Raw genomic sequence first — 21,628 nt, 5'->3', positions numbered from 1 at the left:
ATGTTATAATGCACATGGATTGGTAGGTTGGAGGGATAAGGTGAGGTGTAAATGTAAGAGAAACTAAGTAAAATAATTTAATTTATTTGTAGAAAATGAAATAAATTAATTGAATTTATTTAATTTTAGAGGGAAATGTTAAATTTTAGGAAGGTGGCATCTACAATGCACATGAATTGACAAGGTGTAATGATAAGATGAGGTGTAAGTGCATAAGAGAATAAATAAAATATTAATTTAATCTATTGAATATGGATATGACCTCTGATGCACATGGATTGTTAAGGTGGATAGATAAGGTTAGGTGTAAATGCATAGAGAAAATAAATAAAATATTAATTTCATATATTTGATATGAAAAATTAAATAATCTAATTAAATTTATTTAAGGTGGGTATGATCTATCGTGCACATGGATTGCTAAGGTTGATAGATAAATGCATAGAGAAAATAAATAAAATAGTAGTTTTATTTATTTGAGGTGGAATAATTGAATTTATTTAATTTAAGAGGACAGTGTTGGATTTTATGGAGAGTGAGATCCAAAATGCACATGAATTGATAAGGTGTAAGGATAAGATAAGATGTAAGTGCATAGAGAGAATAAATAAAATATTAGTTTGATTTATTCAAGGTGGGGAACAAATTAAATAATAAAATAATTTGATTAATATTAAGAAAAATGGTATAATTAATTAGTTAAAAATATTTAATTAGTCACATATAGAAAAGATTAATAAAATAAATAAATAAATAAATTAAAAATATTTAATTATTAAAAAAATTAATTTAATTGAAGAATTAAAAAAAAATTAATAAAGGCTTGAAGAAAAATGTTAGGGATGTTATGATGAATATGCATAGTCAATTTTCGATGTGTGCAATCGATATAGAATATTGATATTATGATTAATTTTATACTTAATATTTTATGAGTGAACTCGTAGGTAAAATTAATATATTGCATTTTCTATTGCAAAGTATTTTATTAATTGCATAATAAATGTTAATTTATTAAAATTATAATATTTTGTTAGATGTAATTTTTTTTTTTAACTTACTGAAATAATTATATTACATAGGTCTCTATTTTCGTAGAGGAAAAAATTATAAATTAAAAATTATCTTTAAGCTAAGTTAATAATGAATAAAAATTCTAAAAAAAATCAAAAAAGAAAGAAAAGAAAAAGAGAAAAAAGAAAAAGAAAAGACAAATATTTAGGTGCAAGAGAACCAGACATATGGAAGGATCAGAATGTTCCTTCCATCTTATTTTTTAGTTAATTTAAAATAAAAAATAGTTGTGTTATTATTCTCAACTAATTAAACATCCACTTGTATCCCTATATAGACAATGCAAACTACTCCACCATAGTCAGTTGATGGAGCATAGATAGTATCCCATAGGGTTGCAACTAGAGTGATGGCTTTGGATATTTAGGGCAGATATACATCCTTTCATTTATTGTTGTGAGTAGGTAACCAACGAGAGAGTTTAAATGTTACATTTAATGAAGTTAGCATGTTGGATAATTTTAAATATTTGAATGAGTAGCAGTAAATACAATTAGTATGGTTTTGTGCCTAATCATGTGTATGTGCCATCCACTAGGAATCTAAATTTTAGTTTTAGGTGAGTTGTGAGCTTTGTAAAGAAGATTTGTCAAGGGGAATTTAAAGTTTGGGCAAGTTGATCATGCATATGTTTTAAAGTGAGAGAATGTAAGGACCAACATAATTTTAAAATAACAGAATTCACAAAATAAACATAATCAAGAATAAATCATTGCCACGTGTACAAATACACAAGGTTAGAGACAAGAAATTACATTTCAACATATAAAGTTAAAAAACATAAGCTAACAAGAAGATAAACATAAGGAAACATATACCTTTGCACTAAACCACAAGGTCAAATACAATGAATACATAATGTACAAATATGAAGACCACCCTAAGAGGAACTCCCAACACATCTCTCTATCAAGGACATCATGGGCGAGAACTTTGTTGGAGCGCGTTTCCACCCTACCTTGAAGTAGTTACACTTCCTCGGAATCTTTCATGACATGAAAGATACCCAGCCTAGCATGAGGAAGACTAACAATGTGATACTGAAAAGAGTAATGGAATTTGTGCAACACTAATGCAACAAAATCAGGGGCACACAACATGTATGCAACATACATAGCAGACAAAGCATCCATCCATGTATTTCCTATTTAATAGTTACTCACATAAAAAAAAGCCAATTATGTACACAAACATATATTTACACATTGAAATTCTATGATGTATACAAAGATTGCAAAAGAATACATGTGCTTACAAGACACATAAGTGTAGACATAATAAAATAAGAGCAAGCATATTTGAAAATCTAATTGGAGAAAAGGCATACTTTAATCAAACAATGAACCACAAGCTTTCACATTTGTATGAATATAGGAGAAACAATCTTTGCTTAGCTATCTAAGATCATAAAAAGATCTCAATTCATCCCAAATCACATTTATGTCTACAGGTAAACATAACTTGAATTTATCTCAAACATAGAGAAAATACAAGAATTGAATGAACATATAAGTGAATTCAAGAGGATACAAGAACATAAATCCATTCATTCAACATTACCATAATTCAATTTTCTCAACTTTTAATAGATATACAGGACAACAATCATTAGTCATAATGCCATAAAGAAGGTAAAGGGAATCTAATGCGTAAAAGGGTTTACACCCAAACTTCTTCAAGTTATGAGTTACATTATATAATCTTAATGAGATCAACATCAACGGAATATAGGATAACATAATATTAATTCACATTCTTTTGCATAGTACTTGGTTACAAGATAGTATGAGAATACCTAAATACGCCTGCATCCTAAAGAAAGAGGATGGTAGATGAGATGTGCAATGATTAACTTACAGAGTTTCTTTAAGCGATAGAAGTTGTCATAAGGGTATGAGTTATGATAACTTGGATTGTAAGGAAAATGATGACCAATTATTCAAAATACTATTATTCATGAATTCAAAGATTATGAAGACATGACACGAAGGAAAAACTCATCATATTGTGTAGGTTTCTTAAAAAGAATGTAATTCTTCCTAGTTGTCAAGATACTTCCAAAATAACAGCCATAGTGAATGAAGTCAAGATTGATGAAGATCATCTCTTCTTACATGCACGAAACAAGAGTTTAGATCTAATAACAGAATTTGATCATAATGACTCAACTTGGAAAAGATACTTAGAAATATTTATTACCAGATTTACAAGTATCAATGGAAGAAGAAGTATGGTTGAATACAAAGGATGTTAGATGGTAATGAGGTGCAAAATACTATCTATAGAGTACACTATTTCCTTTACTCATTATGTGGCAGAGGAAGAATCTAAGCAAGAAAACTGTAGATAAAGAGATTTAGGAAACTAATTAAATGGACAAATTCTCTGAAATATGCATCATGAGGAGATCTCAAGTTACATATTAAGAAAGAGACAAGGTCCCTTAATCCTCAAGATGTGCATTCAGCCAAAGATTCGCTATGTAACGAAACAAGATTTTCAATATTAGAAAAAGGTTTACTTACTTGTAGCTGTGAAATCTATGAGCGCTAAATTGTATTGGTAAAACTAATAAAGAAGCAGAGCTCATACGGATTTATTATTAAGTATTGATACACCATATTTGGATGCAGTGAAGGATAGATCCTTACCTCTCTTCCTGATATGTTGTCGAGACATAGGCCACATTCTCTTTGGGAAGCTTAGTTAAGCAAGGGTCGATACCTCAACATGGGTGACTCTGATGCATCTCCTAAAATTTTTATCCTATATCTTGAATAGTTCTCAGGAATTGAGCTCTTTCTCTTATTGCTCGGTGTTCCCAAAACTAACTTCCTTCTAAGCATATCCTCTTGAGATATCCTCTCAAGTGGTTTTGGTCTCAAAAAAAAAACACCCAGGGCTATCAATGCAATTAAACAAGGCTATTCATGTGTGTCTCATAAAGAAAGATTGATGCATATTATAGAGGTGTCGACCAAAAAAAATGGGCTCCTTCTAAGTTAAGAATCAATTCTAATTCAATTCCATGGCCTTCTGAATACATGGATTTGGCGTTAATTAATTTTTTTACCCTCACCTTCCATTCTTCTCGCATGCTCCCTCATGAAATAAGGTATACATGTTGGTTCCCATTCATCCAAGAAATGAATAAATTTAAAACTAGTTTCCACTCATCGACCATAGCTATATTTAGCTCTCCATGACATTTAGTAAATAAGTGACTTTTCCCAAAAATCATTCGGTTCCTTAATTCTCAAATTTTTATATTATAAAATAAAATAAAATAAAAATGTTCACTTCAATTTACTTTTAAAAAGGTGTGCTTACCCAAGAAAAAAATAAAAATCTACGTGCCCTTTAACCCTTCCCTTTTCTTTAAGAAGAACCACTTTGAGTTCTATTTAAATTTTTTTCTTGTTTTCTTTATAGCATGCTACTTTATTTATACAAAAAACCATGCATCGTTTATCTAATAAAATAAAAATATCTCATTTATTTAAAAAAATAAATTAAAATAAATCTTCTTTATTAATAAGAAAATGAAATTTTATCTTATAATAAATAAAGTAAACTTAAATTCATAATTTTTTTAAAGTTTTGAAAATATATATATATATATATATATTTAATAAATAATTAAATAAACTCTTTATAATAACAAGAATATATATTTGATTTAAATATAATTTCTAATAATTGTTTTTAGAATTTAACAAAATAAATCTATAAATGACATAAGCATAAATTATTTGTAATTAATGAAAGAGGGTCGTGACATATTTCCCCCCTAAAAACATGCATCGTCCCGATGCATCAATAAAAAGATTATCATGAGATCTTGATAAAGTCAACAAATTTTTATATCAAGCATGGTTATTATTTTCATCAACTAGATTCTATTTCTTAATCATTGCTTAAGTTATTCATACGATATGCACACAACATATTTAAGATAAGACATAATACATAAATCATTCAAATGCAAGATGAATGCAATTATGTGAGTGTGTGAATTTCATTACTACCATTCAATTTCACAAAGCTAGGCTGCCCCTTCTCCGACAATGTTCTCTTCCTTTTGATGCATCATCCCATTTGTCACACTCTTGGGAACAATAGCAAAACATTAGTCCATAATAAAAATGAAATAAATTATTCCTCAAAACATTACTCCTTATCCAAATAATAATTTCTTGACCCAATGATTAAGCAAGAAGTTGAATTTGCATGATTTCTATAACTATAAAAATCATATTAATGCACACACATACATGTGCTTAGCATACCTGAGTAGTTTGATAAGTTGGCCAAATTGTTAGGTATTTATCACCAATATTCCTCACATGTCCTTATACACACTTGCACTATTTTTAGATCTTTCAAAAATATCATTACCTCATGTAAATATCATTTTGATATTTAACATTCAAAGACAAAAGTTAATCATTTAAGAATTATAAATTCTTATTAGGTTTCTAGCTTAAAGCTATATGACAACTTGATCATATATAAATATTTAGTGAATAAATCATTTATACGCACCCTTTCACAAGTGGTAGATAGGTGTGTTAGAGATCTTCCATGCTTACTCACAATTACAATTAAAGTTAAATTATCATTAATGCACATACGATGTTTACGTTAACTGACATGCAAATAATAAATAAGGGAATTTGACATCTATGCAATTCATGTCTAACATGCAAAACTAAATATGCATGCAGTAAAAGTAACAAAAGTAAAGTGTGTGTGAAGATTAAATAACATGCATAAACTATAATTAAATCAACTAACTGAAAATTAAACACAACCATGCATGCATGCAGAAAAGATAACAAATCTAAGGGAAATAAATCATGCATGTTAGTGGGTTAGTATGTTAGTAGCTTTTCTCTTCTTTCTTTTGTTAGTTACACTGCATAGCGACTTCCTGTCGCATTACATCATGGACCTTATAGGTCTTTTACATAACTTTTACATGTGACCATTCTGGCTTTTTACAATAAGATAAAATATACATCATGTGATAATTTCATAAAATTTATCTGGGATCTTTGATTTTCTCTTGTCTCTGGATGTGTCGTCTCCATTTGACCTAGATAACCTCCTCTCGCAAACCGGATGACAGACATATGACCCAGGCATTTTATTCACCCAACCAAATGAAGCATAAGCTTCCCAGATGCCTATAAGCTCTCGTCCCTCATGACGAAGCTCCCTAGCAAGCTGGTACCAACTGGCAGTAAAGGAATCCTGTGCAATCATGTAGAACTAACAACCCATCCTGGTTGAACTAACTACATGTGTTATGGTAGGGAGAAATAAATAAAGTACTCGGCCGAGTTTTAACCCTATTGTGGAGGTGAAGAAAATCACCCTTCCCTGGTTAGCCCATAACAAGCACTCTCGTTCCATAATTATCCCTCATAGATAGAAAAATAATTAACCCTCCGCGGATTAATATCAGGATAATATTTATTATAATTTTATTGTTTTTAATTTCTTTTCCATATTTCAATACTGATTTAATCCTATTGCATAAATATATATATACTCATTCAGGTTTGACATATTCTCCGCTATCTACTCCCTTAAACAATCTATCAATGTTCATTTGGAACATGATAGAGAACATCAAAATCATATATGAGGACTAGCAACATAAATCACAAATCTAGTCACCACCAAAATGTAAAAGAAATCACAAATGGAATGTAAATAGTTTACAACTTGAAATTACAAAAGTGTGGAAATCAATAGAAAATAAGGTGTGTTCAAGAATCAATTAATAGATAAATGAGAAAATTTTGGTGACTAGTTCTCACAAGAAAAATTAAAAAGAAATTTCACAGCTAGCCCTCACAATAACTCAAAACTTTTCATCAATAATAAAAAAGAAGAAGCATCAAACATGCAACAATAGTTTCACATAAACATTGCATGACTAACACTAGTCACATCAAGGGAATAGAAGCTACATGACACCTTACGTCCAAGATGTGCTAGAGAGCATGGCCATTCCACAACAATCAAGTCATAAGACTATAATATTATGCATATATCTATTAACCATTATGAATCCAGTATTCAAACTCCATCACAAATATTTATATAGTCTTAGTGTAATCTAATGATATCTCTATGCAACAATCATCCATCATTTGATCATATGTCTATCATTTTCATTTATTGCCTTCTATAATTTCAAGCATTTGATATGCTAATTTCTTTTCCAAAGAAACTAATGCAGATTTGCTATCATAAATATTTTCTTCAATGATCAATTACAAAAAGTCACATTTTTCTTGCATCACACAAGTAATATGCTTCCACATCAGGATTAATACAACCATGAATAAAACATATTAATTTACATATCATGGAAAATTACAAACATTACTCTTTACCATAAATGCATCCCTCACACAATGCAATTCATATTTTCAATCATCATTGAGAGATGTGTTATTTAAGAAAACAAATTGCACAATCACAATAATTAATAGAGTGCACAAGTATAACAAGCATTTCAAGGTTCTATCTAACCTTTGCAGCTAACAATCAAATTTGAGCAACCAAATAATCACTTAATACATATACACATAAATTCTTAGCTAGAACGTATATGCAAAAAGGGTTTTGCCCATGAAAGCAGTTATTCTAAGGGGTTTCAAGCAAGGGACACCTTCCCTTCCTGTCATGTATAACATGTACGAGGCTATCTCCCTCACTACTCAAATTGATACATAGCGATTCAACTGTTGACTCAATCTATAAGACTTACACATAAATGCGCTAAGAAATTTAACTAGAGGGTTATGTGATCAACTGTCACAACTTAACATAGTGAACTCATGGCCCTAGTGTGGAACCTAGAGCTCTGATACCAAATGTAAGGACCGACATAATTTTAAATTAACAGAATTCACAGAATACACATAATAAAGAATAAATCATTGCCACATGTTCAAATACACAAGGTTAGAGACAAGAATTTACATTTCAACATATAAAGTTAAATAACATAAGCTGACAAGAAGATAAACATAAGGAAACATATACCTTTGCACTAAACCACAAGGTCAAATACAATGAATACATAATGTACAAATATGAAGACCACCCTAAGAGGAACTCCCAACACATCTCTCCATCGAGCACATCATGGGCAAGAACATTGTCGGAGTGCGTTTCCACCCTACCATGAAGTAGTTACACTTCCCCAGAATCTTTCGTGACATGAAAGATACCCGACCCAGCATGAGGAAGACTAACAATGTGATACTGAAAAGAGTAATGGAATTTGTGCAACACTAATGCAACAACATCATGGGTGCACAACATGTATGCAACATACATAGCAGACAAAGCATCCATCCATGTATTTCCTATTTAATAGTTACTCAAAAAAAAAATAGCCAATTATGTACACAAACATATATTTACACATTGAAATTCTATGATGTATACAAAGATTGCAAAAGAATACATGCACTTACAAGACACATAAGTGTAGACATAATCAAATAGCAGCAAACATATTTGAATATCTAATTGAAGAAAAGGCATACTTTAATCAAACAATGAACCACAAGCTTTCACATTTGTATGAAGATAGGAGAAACAATCTTTGCTTAGCTATCTAAGATCATAACAAGATCTCAATTCATCCCAAATCACATTTATGTCTACAAGTAAACATAACTTGAATTTATCTCAAACTTAGAGAAAATACAAGAATTGAATGAACATATAAGTGAATTCAAGAGGATACAACAACATCAATCCATTCATTCAACATTACCATAATTCGATTTTCTCAACATTTAATAGATATATAGGACAACAATCATTAGTCATAATGCCATAAAGAAGGTAAAGGGAATCTAATGCGTAAAAGGGTTTACACCCAAACTTCTTCAAGTTATGAGTTACATAATATAATCTTAATGAGATCAGCATCAACGGAATACAGGATAACATACTATTAATTCACATTCTTTTGCATAGTACTTGGTAACAAGATAGTATGAGAATACCTAAATAAGCCCACATCCTAAAGAAAGAGGATGGTAGATGAGACGCGTGATGATTCACTTAAAGAGTTTCCTTAAGCGGTAGAATTTGTCATAAGGGTACGAGTTATGATAACTTGGATTGTAAGGAAAATGATGACCAATTATTCAATACACTAATATTCATGAATTCAAAGATTATGAGGACACGACACGAAGGAACAACTCATCATATTGTGCAGGTTTCTTAAAAAGAATGTAATTCTTCCTAGTTCTCAAGATACTTCCAAAATAACAGCCACAGTGAATGAAGTCAAGATTGATGAAGATCATCTCTTCTTACATGTACGAAATGAGAGTTTAGATCTAATAATAGAATTTGATCATAATGACTCAACTTGGAAAAGATACTTAGAAATATTTATTATCAGATTTACAAGTATCAATGGAAGAAGAAGTATGGTTGAATAAAAAGGATGTTAGATGGTAATGAGGTGCAAAATACTATCTATAGAGTACACTATTTCCCTTACTCATTATGTGGCAGAGGAAGAATCTAAGCAAGAAAACTGCAGATAAAGAGCTTTAGGAAACCAATTAAATGGACGAGTTCTCTGAAATATGCATCATGAGGAGATCTCAAGTTACATATTAAGAAAGAGACAAGGTCCCTCAATCCTCAAGATGTGTATTCAGCCAAAGATTCGCTATGTAAAGAAACAAGATTTTTAATATTAGAAAAAGGTTTACTTACTTGTAGCTATGAAATCTATGAGCGCTAAATTTTATTGGTAAAACTAATAAAGAAGCAGAGATCATACGAATTTATTATTAAGTATTGATACACCATATTTGGATGCAATGAAGGATAGATCCTTACCTCTCTTCCTGCTATGTTGTCAAGGCATAGGCCACGTTCCCTTGGGGAAGCTTAGTTAAGCAAGGGTCAATACCTCAACATGGGTGACTCTGATGCATCTCCCAAAATTTGTATCCTACATCTTCAATAGTTCTTAGGAATTGAGCTCTTTCTCTTATTGCTCGGTGTTCCCAAAACTAACTTCCTTCTAAGCATATCCTCTCGAGATATCCTCTCGAGTGGTTTTGATCTCAAAAAAAAAACACCCAGGGCTATCAATGCAATTAAACAAGGCTATTCATGTGTGTCTCATAAAGAAAGATCGATGCATATTATAGAGGTGTCGACCAAAAAAAAAGGGCTCCTTCTAAGCTAAGAATCAATGCTAATTCTATTGCATGGCCTTCTGAATACGTGGATTTGGCGTTAATTTTTTTTTTACCCTCGCCTTCCATTCTTCTCGCATGCTCCCTCATGAAATAAGGTATACATGCCGGTTCCCATTCATGCAAGAAATGAATAAATTTAAAACTAGTTTCCACTCATCGACCATAGCTATATTTAGCTCTCCATGACATTTAGTAAATAAGTGACTTTTCCGAAAAGTCATTCGATTCCTTAATTCTCAAATTTTTATATTATAAAATAAAATAAAATAAAAATGTTCACTTCACTTTACCTTTAAAAAGGTGTATTTACCCAAGAAAAAAATAAAAATCTACGTGCCCTTTAACCCTTCCCTTTTCTTTAAGAAGAACCACTTTTAGTTCTATTTAAATTATTTTCTTTTTTTCTTTATAGCATGCTGCTTTATTTATAAAAAAAACCATGCATCATTTATCTAATAAAATAAAAATATCTCATTTATTTAAAAAAATAAATTAAAATAAATCTTCTTTACTAATAAGAAAATGAAATATTATCTTATAATAAATAGAGTAAACTTAAATTCATAATTTTTTTAAAGTTTTGAAAATATATATATATATTTAATAAATAATTAATTAAACTCTTTATAATAAAAAGAATATATATTTGATTTAAATATAGTTTCTAATTATTGTTTTTAGAATTTAACAAAATAAATCTATAAATGACATAAGCATAAATTATTTGTAATTAACGAAAGAGGGTCATGACAGAGAAGCCAATTAGATAAATTAATCCATTATAGTTATAATAAAGTCGATAGGTTTTTAGTGGGGGCATTTATGTCTAGAAAATTGTCAGTTTCTCGGATTTCTTATTTTCTGTCAATTCTTTTGTCGTGTTTTTTTTTTTTAAAGATCGGAAATTGGATTTAATTTTGGGTGAGGTAGAAGTAGTGCATCTGACAATGAAATTAAATCATTTGGGTTGGGCATTGATGGTTTTGGACGTAGTAATTGTTTTGGGTTGCATTAAACATTCATTTGCTTGCAATGAAGAACATTTTTGTCTGAGGTGGAAGTAGAACATCTAACAATACAATTAATTTGTTTGGCCTGGGCATTGATGGTTTTGGACACAGTAATATTTTTGGTTTGCGTTAAACATTCATCCACTTGCAATGAACAATATTTGTGTTTAGCCTATAGAGTGAGGGTATTCAAAACATTCTTTCTATTTCTGTGGTTTTGCGAGGAGATATAGGTTTTTGTCATTGCAGTCTTGACAGTTTTTTGGGTATTTTGAAAATGTTGTTACTATCTACACTTCACATTTTGTTGTGTTTTTTAGAAGAGAAGAAGGAATTTAGAGGTTTGAGTTTCATCAATTACATTGGTATCTACAATTTGTTTTACAATTGTTGGGTATATTAGTATTGTGTTTAGTTTTCGGTGACTTTGCTGTGTGTTTTGGTTTTGGAGAAGAAGAGGGTGTCTGGAGATTTCCTGCTATCTACAGTTGGGGTTTAAACTTTTTTGAGTTAAGGTAACTTTTATGGTTTTCGTACAATGAAGACACCTTAATCTAATTTTGTGTGCAATTCATTTCTTTATGACTAGTGTCTCATGTTGGTTTTTGTCTTTCCATAGGTTTTATGTTTGTAATCTCTGTGGAAAAAAAGAAAGTGTTTAAAGGATCGGGCTGAAACCATTTTTTCTAGGTGTGTAGACTAGAGCCATCTAAAATTTCTTGAGTTGTCGTTTAAAATTTTGAGTATTGGGAAACAATGGGTTTTAAGGGAAAACACCCAATAACTGTAGTTTTGATTTACTATGGTGGGGGAAAAAAGAGGGATTTTGATGCGCATGAATGAGTTTTGTAACAACATTAACAATAACTAGTTTTTTTTCGGCAAAGGGTATGAGGAGTTTATAGCCATTGGACATGTCAATTCAAGTTTTGAAATATATATTTCAAGTTGGAAACAACAGAAATGCAATGCCACAAAGAAGAGATGGGTACATTGATTTTGTTTATTCTCTATTTAACAAACATTTGGAGAGTATTATTTGGTGTTTTTGAAACGTAATTCTGAAATTTTCATAACAATTTGAGACATTTCGAGGGTTTTTTCTTTAGTTTTGGTGGATTACAAAAAATTGTTGGCATTCGAGAGGATATTCAATTTAACGGCCTTCAAAAAAATTGGGTTTTAGGTCTAATTAGGGACTTGTGCTAAATATTTTGATTTGTCGGGCAGTGGCATGATTGTCACAAAGGCATTTTTATTGTTCGTCTTTTATTATGCCTGTATAGAGAATATGTAGTTCGGTTATTTTGGGCATATGATTTGAATAATGAATCAGAGATTAATGGAATTTACAACCATGTAGAAAGTGTTTTATCACAACTCCCACACAAGATAAAAGGTCAAGAATGCTTGAAAGGACCTATAGGCTAACAACCTATAAGTGAAAGTCCATCAAAGGACAAACACTATCAATATCTACAAGTTAGAAATTACATTTGATTGTGTTGAGCAATTAGATGAATTCCATATCTCTCATTAGAGGCAGAGAAGATCCAACATTGCCTATTTCACATAAAGTCCACCATTACTACAGACCTATAAAGGAGCTCATCAACTCATTTAAATCTATCTTTTAATGCTCAAAGGTCTAACAAGAATGAACTATTTTTTGATGCTCCTAGAGTATTAATCTTCATCAAGAAAGAGTGTGATGCCTAGTCATTGCTTTGCCAAAAAACTCTTGGTCGATGCTAATTTTAGTCTTAGAGTCATACAACATGTAGATGCATACATATATGGATATCTATCCAATAAATAGATAATTCTAAGAAGGTTCTTTTTAATGTGTGGCCTTGCTTGTGACTACAAAATAGAGTGGGTTCTCTTGCTCTTGATCTTTCAATTTTGTATGCCTTATTGAGTTATGTGTTTCTCTGAATGACTTTCACTGTTAAAGGTGGTTGGAGACGTCAAATGTTACCATTCAAAAGTTCAAAGCCTACTAACACCTTGTAATCTATCATTTCATTTCTACTTACACATTAGGGACCAAAGCCTCAGCATCGATATAGGTCAAAGATCAAACTACATTGGATATAAGTGTTACTATATTTAAAATAGTACAAGTACATTCTTTGGTTTCCCAACCCAAAATGAGGTTGTTTATTAAATAACAATACCCACCCTCACAATTCACTTTCCTCTCTTAAGATATGTCATTTAATAGACTTCAAACTATCTATAATAGCTTCTTTGATGATCCTATCCAGGATATGAAATACACATATGGGTTTCACTTTCTTCTCATCAACTTTGCCCTTATCACTTTGATCAGGTTAACTATTTCTGATTTGGTGTTTGCCTTTTATCAGTCTTATCTACTGCAGAGTTTCCTCTTCCCTTCAATACTTATGTAATCCCAAATAAGCATCTTGATATCTTAAATGTTAATAACATTAGCTCAAATATTATTATTGTCTGTATGTCTGTGAAAACTTTATTATGGGCCAAAATCCATATTTCTTTATATTCATGATGTATATGCTCTCGTACCATGTACAATGTAGACAATGTTTTTTGTCACAAAGTTTGTATATTCTCTTCTACCATGTAGACATTCTTTTTGTCCAAGTGAGTGACTTGCTTGAGAGATGAGAAACGAAACAGATACTGAGATTTTTTTTATTATTTATAGCCTTTCAGTGTTGATATGTTACAAACACAAGAAACTATGTTGTTTTCCCTGCAAGTGCTACCTTTGTTGCATTAACGATGGAGCATATGATGCATTCTCTAATATTTTTATTCATAACACTTTGAAAATATTGAGATGGTTTTTGTGTTTATGAGTCATTCAGAGGAAATTTTTTGTGCTATAGCTCTTTGTTGTGACATACACTCTTAAATCTTCTAATTTATATCTTGAGCAAATGCCCTGGATGAATCTTTGAATATGCACCCTAAGCTCACTTTGCCTTTTCTTGAAGATGACAACACTGCAGTTGCTTAGACTATCTTCCCATGCATCTAGTAGTTAATTTGAATTGCTGGCATGTAAACCAATATGAAAGTATTGCTCAGCAGCAATTACAACTTGTTTCAGTAAGGCAAACAAAACACTAACCCATAAAGAAATCAGAACATGGAAAAATAGGAAATAAATGTTTGAATTTGTTGAGTAGTCAAAGTTTGCATGTATATTAATCTCTATATTTATGAGTGTTTGTATTTTATGTTGCACTTTCCTTTGAAGGATTTATTTGAATATGCTATTCAAACTTTCTTTATGCTGCTTATTGTTCTATAGACATTCTCTACTCTCACATAAGATCCCTTCCTCCAATTGTGAAGAGTGTTAAGAACTATGTCATCCTCGGCTAGCTCTCCTTGTCCCTCGCAACAGCCTCCCCCAGATACTTCGATAAGATAATACATTGTATGTTGTTGCAAATTTCAAGTTATGAACATTCTTTTGGGTGTTTCAGCAACAAAAAAAGTTCTGATGTATACAGCTTTGGTTGCATCCAAATACTTGTCATCATTCATGTGTTTCATAGTGTGGGCATATATTATGACCATGCATTGGAAAAAGAAACATTTTCCATGCAAACATATTGACTTATAAAAACATATGTAGATACATCCTTTGATTCAGAAGTGCTCCACCATCTCCTAATATGAGTGGCATTCTTTTATCTAGTTACATAAATAGATATACAGATTAGCACCACTCTGGATATATACATATATATATCTCACCAAACATAGTTTTCTTTCATCATATCTGTATTGTTGCTATGAAACTTCCATCATGTATACAACAATACATGATATAAATGACATGTCAACTTTCACAATTGATGTTAACCTTTGGGGACCACCATCGGAACAATTAGGCAATGACTTGAAGAATATGCATACATCTAGAACATTACTCATCCTTGCTATTCAAAATGAAAGGGTTGGTTATTTCAATGGAAATGTTATTAATAGCTCTGCCTCAACAACTTTTGAAATTAAGCCTTGCATTCCTAAAGCATAACCCCTACATTCGAGAGGGCCTATACTACCATGCATTGATATGCACTCTTCAACTATCCATCATAGTCATGGCTAGTATCAAAGAATTAAAATTACTTCCATCCTGCAATGTCTTAGCGTTAAGCTAGAAACCCTTGAGACTACTATTACAATTGTGTTGTGATTCATAAAAGAAGACTAGTTTTATTATACAGCTTCCCCATTGTAGTTCACTGGTAAAGAATGTAAAAAAAATGTATTCAATTAGGCGACAATTTGTGGATGTGCTCTAGGTGTCAAACACAACTCCCTGGATGTAATTACAAATACTTCCTATAGATGAAATTACAAGATCAAACAAGTAGCCTTTGGGATAATACATTTGATGAGTTTGGCACACAACTCTTGGCTCTATCTGCAAAGGAACTCTACATGCTGCAATATGATTTGATGGCAGAAAAAATACCTCGTAGCATACTTAATAAAGCTATGTTCACCAAGTACAACTTTGCAGTTTTGGTGTCTACTAACACATACAACTCTGAGCGTAGATTAAAAGTAACAATTAACAAAGTGCAGAGGCTTGATTTTGAAGCTGAGTGTAGCTATCTACTTACAGTTGCTTGAATGGGTGCAACCACATGATTCTATACTACAGGGAAAAAAAAAAAGGATTTCCCTTTGGATACATACACTATATGAAGCTCATATTTATGAATTTTGATACAATTTAACAATATTTTGTTCCTCCAAACTCAGTCGCAGTTATTTGAAACATTAATCTACTAAGTATAACCACAAATTACTATTTTGTTGTTTTGTATTTTTATATGCCTTTCTCAAAACTTTAATTGATTTTATTTCCCCCAATGGAGGCTAGGGGTTACTGTGTCTGATTTTGTTTGCAACCTCTTTTTGTATGCATGCTTTTATTGTGAGAAACCTGTATTTCAAAAAACACTTTATGTCAATATTAATAACATTCCATTTTGACATCGACATATACAGACAATCTTTGTTGATATGTGCATCTTTACAAAATTACATTTTGAAGTATACCTGAACTTGTCTACATTGTTTTAAAACTCTTTTTAAATACATATATATGTGCATCTCATTTTTATACTATTAAAAGTGCAATTTTGATTACAGTTTTATGCCACGTATTTGATTTTTACATAATAAAATTGAACTTGAAGTCACTACTATAAAAATTTATTTAAATATTTGTCTTTATATATATATGTGTGTGTGTATTTGTGTGCATGTGTATGTATCTCATTGTGTGTGTGCCTAAGTATATGTGCATATGTGTATACACAGATTAATATGTTAATATGTTTTCCTTTATATATCTATCTGCATATGAACATATGTAACTACATACTATATCATTATACACATATATGTATATGCATATATATGTATGCATGTATGTATGTGTATATATATAAACACCCACAATTTTAAAGTCTCGGCCCTCCAATCAATTCACTTTTTGTTTGCAAAAAAAAACACATTTAGCACTTTTCTTTGAAGTTGATTAAAAAAAATTACTTATCCTCATTTTTCAAGAACTTTTGCTTCTCTTCATATACATGTGTAGTGCAATCCACTATTGTACCTAAATAAACATTGTTGTATCCAATTATGGTTTGGCTTCATTCATATGCCTTATTTAAAATTTGATTCAAAAAGCATTGCAAACATATCACAGCTTTATATTTGCCCATTTGTATGCATACACATATGTGCATAATTCTAATCCCATGTACATGTCTATGGTTTTTCTTTTCTATGATTGACGATGTACATGTATATGTTTATGTATATATATATATTTATGTAGGTGTATATGCATATGTGTATATGCGAATAGATATATGGCCTCCTCTGTATATGTATTTGCATTTGCACATATCTCACTATATACTATTTTCAACTGCATATATATGTATATACATATTTATCTACATCTATATGTTTCTACATTTATATAAACAACCACATTAATATATACCCTTGCACAAATGCACTTGGCCGAGGTGCACCCCTTCTGAAAAAGCCATGCAGTGCATATAAGTAGACAACCACATCCATATATACCCTTCCACAACCACACTTGGCCAAGGTGCGGCCCTTCTTGATAGGCCATGCATACAATATAATTCCATTCATCTTCAATTGATGGAGGAGGGTGGAGAACCATTGGAAGGGAATTGGGGTTCTATCAATTGAAGACTTTTCACTGCATTTTAGATTGTTGCATCACAAATACCCTTCCAAACAAATGTGCCACACACTCAATACCCCTCTATTTGTTTCTTTTCCCTTTATTCATTCTCATTCTAACACACCAGCATTCTTGAATATCTCTCATATCTCCATAGAGCCTGTTGCACAAAAATATGATTTGAAAAAATCTAGAAAGAAAGAACAAAATAGTCTTTACTATGAAAAACATAGAGAAAAAATTTCTATAAAGTGTCGATACAAACACCCTAATCAAAAAATGGCTTCCAATAGTCTGCAGCCATTACAAAATTTGGTTGCAACCTAGTCTACAGGTGTTTCCATACCTCAAATGTTGTGCAAGTCCTCTGCAGCCCATCCTTTAAATGTGCTCCAACCACATAGAACTATGTTTCCCCACTTAATTGCGTAGTACGAGCAATTTTGCAAACAACCTTTCCAATTGATCAACAGACAAATGCATCTTCCATTGGTACAACACAACCAATCTTAGACCATTTCAGATCTATTGAATTTACACATGCATAGGCTTCTTTCCAAACAAGAATAGATAGCTTGTCGCACCTGCACATATGTGCAGCATACAAAGAAAAGTATGTTGGTATGCATGTCAAATTGACTCAACCTGAGGTCATGTGCTCAAGATGCTATAATGAAAAAGGGTGTTCACTGCTTCTCTATTGCAAACAATATGGATCCTGGTGAACAACCCATGGTTTTAAAATAGATTTCACAAGTAGAATAAATTCTTATAGCAAGGGTTGCTCCTATTTTGCAAGTTAGCCATGCCAGGGGTGGTCAATACAAATATATAGGGCACACCATTAATTTCCCGCAAGACATTTCAGAAATAGCAATTGCTTTGCCACACAAATTCCAACACTTGGAGATTATTATTGTTCTAAGGACAAATCTCGAAGGCAAAAAATATGACTGTTATGTAAACAGGTTCCATGTCATGGATGCATTGAATTACAAAATTCAACATGACCAATACTACAATGATGTTATCATTGACTTTGCAACTACTAATTTATTGCCAGAAACATCTACCAATATATCTAATTTGTTGCATACCCTTCCACATTGCATTGATATATAGCCTGCTTCAGCAACTCAAGAGGCACTTTATAATGATGATGAAGTTGAATTAGAGACCACATCATCATTTATCCCAAAGTTGCCATGTTGAACCTATGAACTAGATACCATTAAAAAGATATTGCACCTAGATAAGGATGATCAAAATGTTACAGCTTGGCCTGAAATAAGCTGCTCACCCATTAATGAATACAACACTAAAGGGTTGTTCACTATGGCTTTCCCAATGTTGTTCCCAAACGGATCTGCACTCCCACTCCAAACAAGAACAAAAAATGTTTATTTGCATTAATATGCTTTGCACTTGATAAGATATCATGACCAGAGATTTGGACAACATGTTAGATTTAGATATTATCTTTATAATCTAATAATGAGGCACTGTTCCCAACAATCAGCTTTAGTTTTCAAAAGGACCATTTTAGAAGTCTCCTTCCTGCTACATTGCAAGCTACACCTTTCGATCAATTGCCAAACCAGTTATTGTGTTTCGCAACTTCATTGTGAGGCACTACAACTTATTGGAATAGATCACGCAAAGACCTCACTACAATGGTACACCAATTGGGAGCACCTACATTTTTATTTACATTGAGTGCAACTGATATAAAATGGCTAGAACTACATAAATTATTTCCAGCCAACTCCTCTGTAGATTTGCAGTCCAGAAAAAAATATTTTATTAAAAACATTGTCCACAATCCACATGTTACAACACTGTTCTTGCATTTTAGATTCATAATATTTCATGAGGAGATTATTGACAAAGTTTTGAAATCAAAAGACCATTGGTACAGGTATGAATGGCAACATCATGGTTCTGCACATATACAAGGATTTTTGTGGTTGCCTAATGCACTTGATATGGACAGTACAAACTAGTCTAACTATGATGAGGTGCAATCAGCTAAGTGCTTTTTTGATAAGTATGTGATCGCATTGAATCCTCGCAACCAAATTCACCGAGACAATAGACTCCACACTGCTTCACTATTTGATCCATGCATGGTTAATACAAACCAAATTCTATGTGTTGACCCCTTCTCTGATTATGAAGAGCTGGTTAATATCGTGTAGTGGCATACAAAATGTTCTACATATACTTGCTTAAAAAAAAGGGTTGTGCACTCCATTGCTGATATAGAGCTCCTTGGCCTGAGTAGGATTTTTTAACACTAGTTATTGATATTGACTGCAAGCCATGTTATCAACCAGCAAGAAATGGCAATCATTTAAATATTCACAACCCAATTATGCTAGCAATATGGTGTGCAAATATTTATTGCCATCCTGTTTGTTCCAAAATGGTTGTTCTACAATATATCTCCTAATATGCTTAAAAAATAGAACAAAGATAAGAAATCTATGTTGACATGCTAAAAAAATAGTTGTTGCAACTAATACTAAAGATACCATCTTGCTAGCATACCAAAAGTTCATGATGGGGATAATTGTTGATCGAGACATCAGCGCACATGAAACTTGCCATATGTTGCAAAAGCTACCATTTATTAGTTGTAGCCGTCACTTTGTCTCCGTTAATGTTAATAGGAAGGTCCTCCACTGTGTTACTGATCAAAATGACAGTGCCAAACTTTGCAAATCTTATATTTCTGCTTATATGGAAATGCCTGTTGAATTGGAAAAAGTCTCACTAATACGATCAGCACAACAATTATCATACAATAGCCAACATAAGAAGCACAAATGGCAAAAACTACAAAAATAAGCAATTGACAATGTTTACCCATAATTTAAAACCTCTCCAAATGAGGATGATGATAACTTCGAAGCCTATTATTGGAGTGAGTTTCTCTTGTACAAACCCTTTCGTCATATTCCTACAAATATAGGTACATCAACAGACAAAATCATTGCAAATTAGAAGCTATTGTACATCGATGGTTACTCACGTTGGCATATTTATGGAATAGAAGAAGAATGCATAGCAGAGAATGATGCAAACTCTCATGATAATGATTTCTTAGATTCACACAATGAAGACTAGTATGAATGGGAGTACCTTTCACAAATGGGTGCTTCTAACAAAATCAACATCACTGATCTCCAGATGTTGGGTAGACTTGATTACGATTTAAGCTTTGATTGGAATGCACCTCAGCCCATTGATGCACTTCATCATACTACTGCTAACTCCATTTCCACAAGTAAAATAAATTTCCACCCTGCCCTTCACCAACTAACTTCTTCCAGCAGTGATACTTTCCCTTTGGCAGCGAAACAAAAACTTGCACTTGAGCTTATTCTTACCCATTATGCATCTCATCAAGTCCTATTTGATAGAATGCATTAGGAAAAAACTTGACCTTTCCACTAATCTAGAGCGCAATCCTTTTCTTGTGCTTGCCACAACAGGCATTCTACATATAATATTCAAGCAGCAACAATCCATGTTGCACTACACATCCCTCTTAGAGATATGCAATCTTTGACAGGCCAATCTTTAATGTTCTTCCAAGAACAATACAAAGAATTATGATATATTCTAATTAATGAAAGGAGATTTTGGGGTCCTAAATTACTTTTGAAAATTGACAACAGATTACGTCAAGCATTTCCTCATAAACAACATGAACCATTTGGAGGTATCACAATAATCCTTGTAGGTGACCTTGGTCAACTGCCTCCTGTAATGGACAAACCTTTGTATGCATCACATTCAACAAATCTTCTATTATGGCACTCTTTCAAAATTGTGGTTACCTTGGATAGGAATTTCTACTAGCAAGGTTCATCGCATATCCAACAATAATTTCATGCAATCTTCCAGAACATTAGAAATGCCAATCTGCTCCAAACAGATTGGGAAGCTCTTCTGTCTCGATCCTCCACTAAACTAATTGTTGAGGATAACAAACACTTTGACAATTCAATTCATTTGTT

Source organism: Cryptomeria japonica, chromosome 5 (assembly GCF_030272615.1).
Source record: "Cryptomeria japonica chromosome 5, Sugi_1.0, whole genome shotgun sequence".
Classification (NCBI taxonomy): domain Eukaryota; kingdom Viridiplantae; phylum Streptophyta; class Pinopsida; order Cupressales; family Cupressaceae; genus Cryptomeria; species Cryptomeria japonica.
This window is presented reverse-complemented; position numbering follows the sequence as displayed.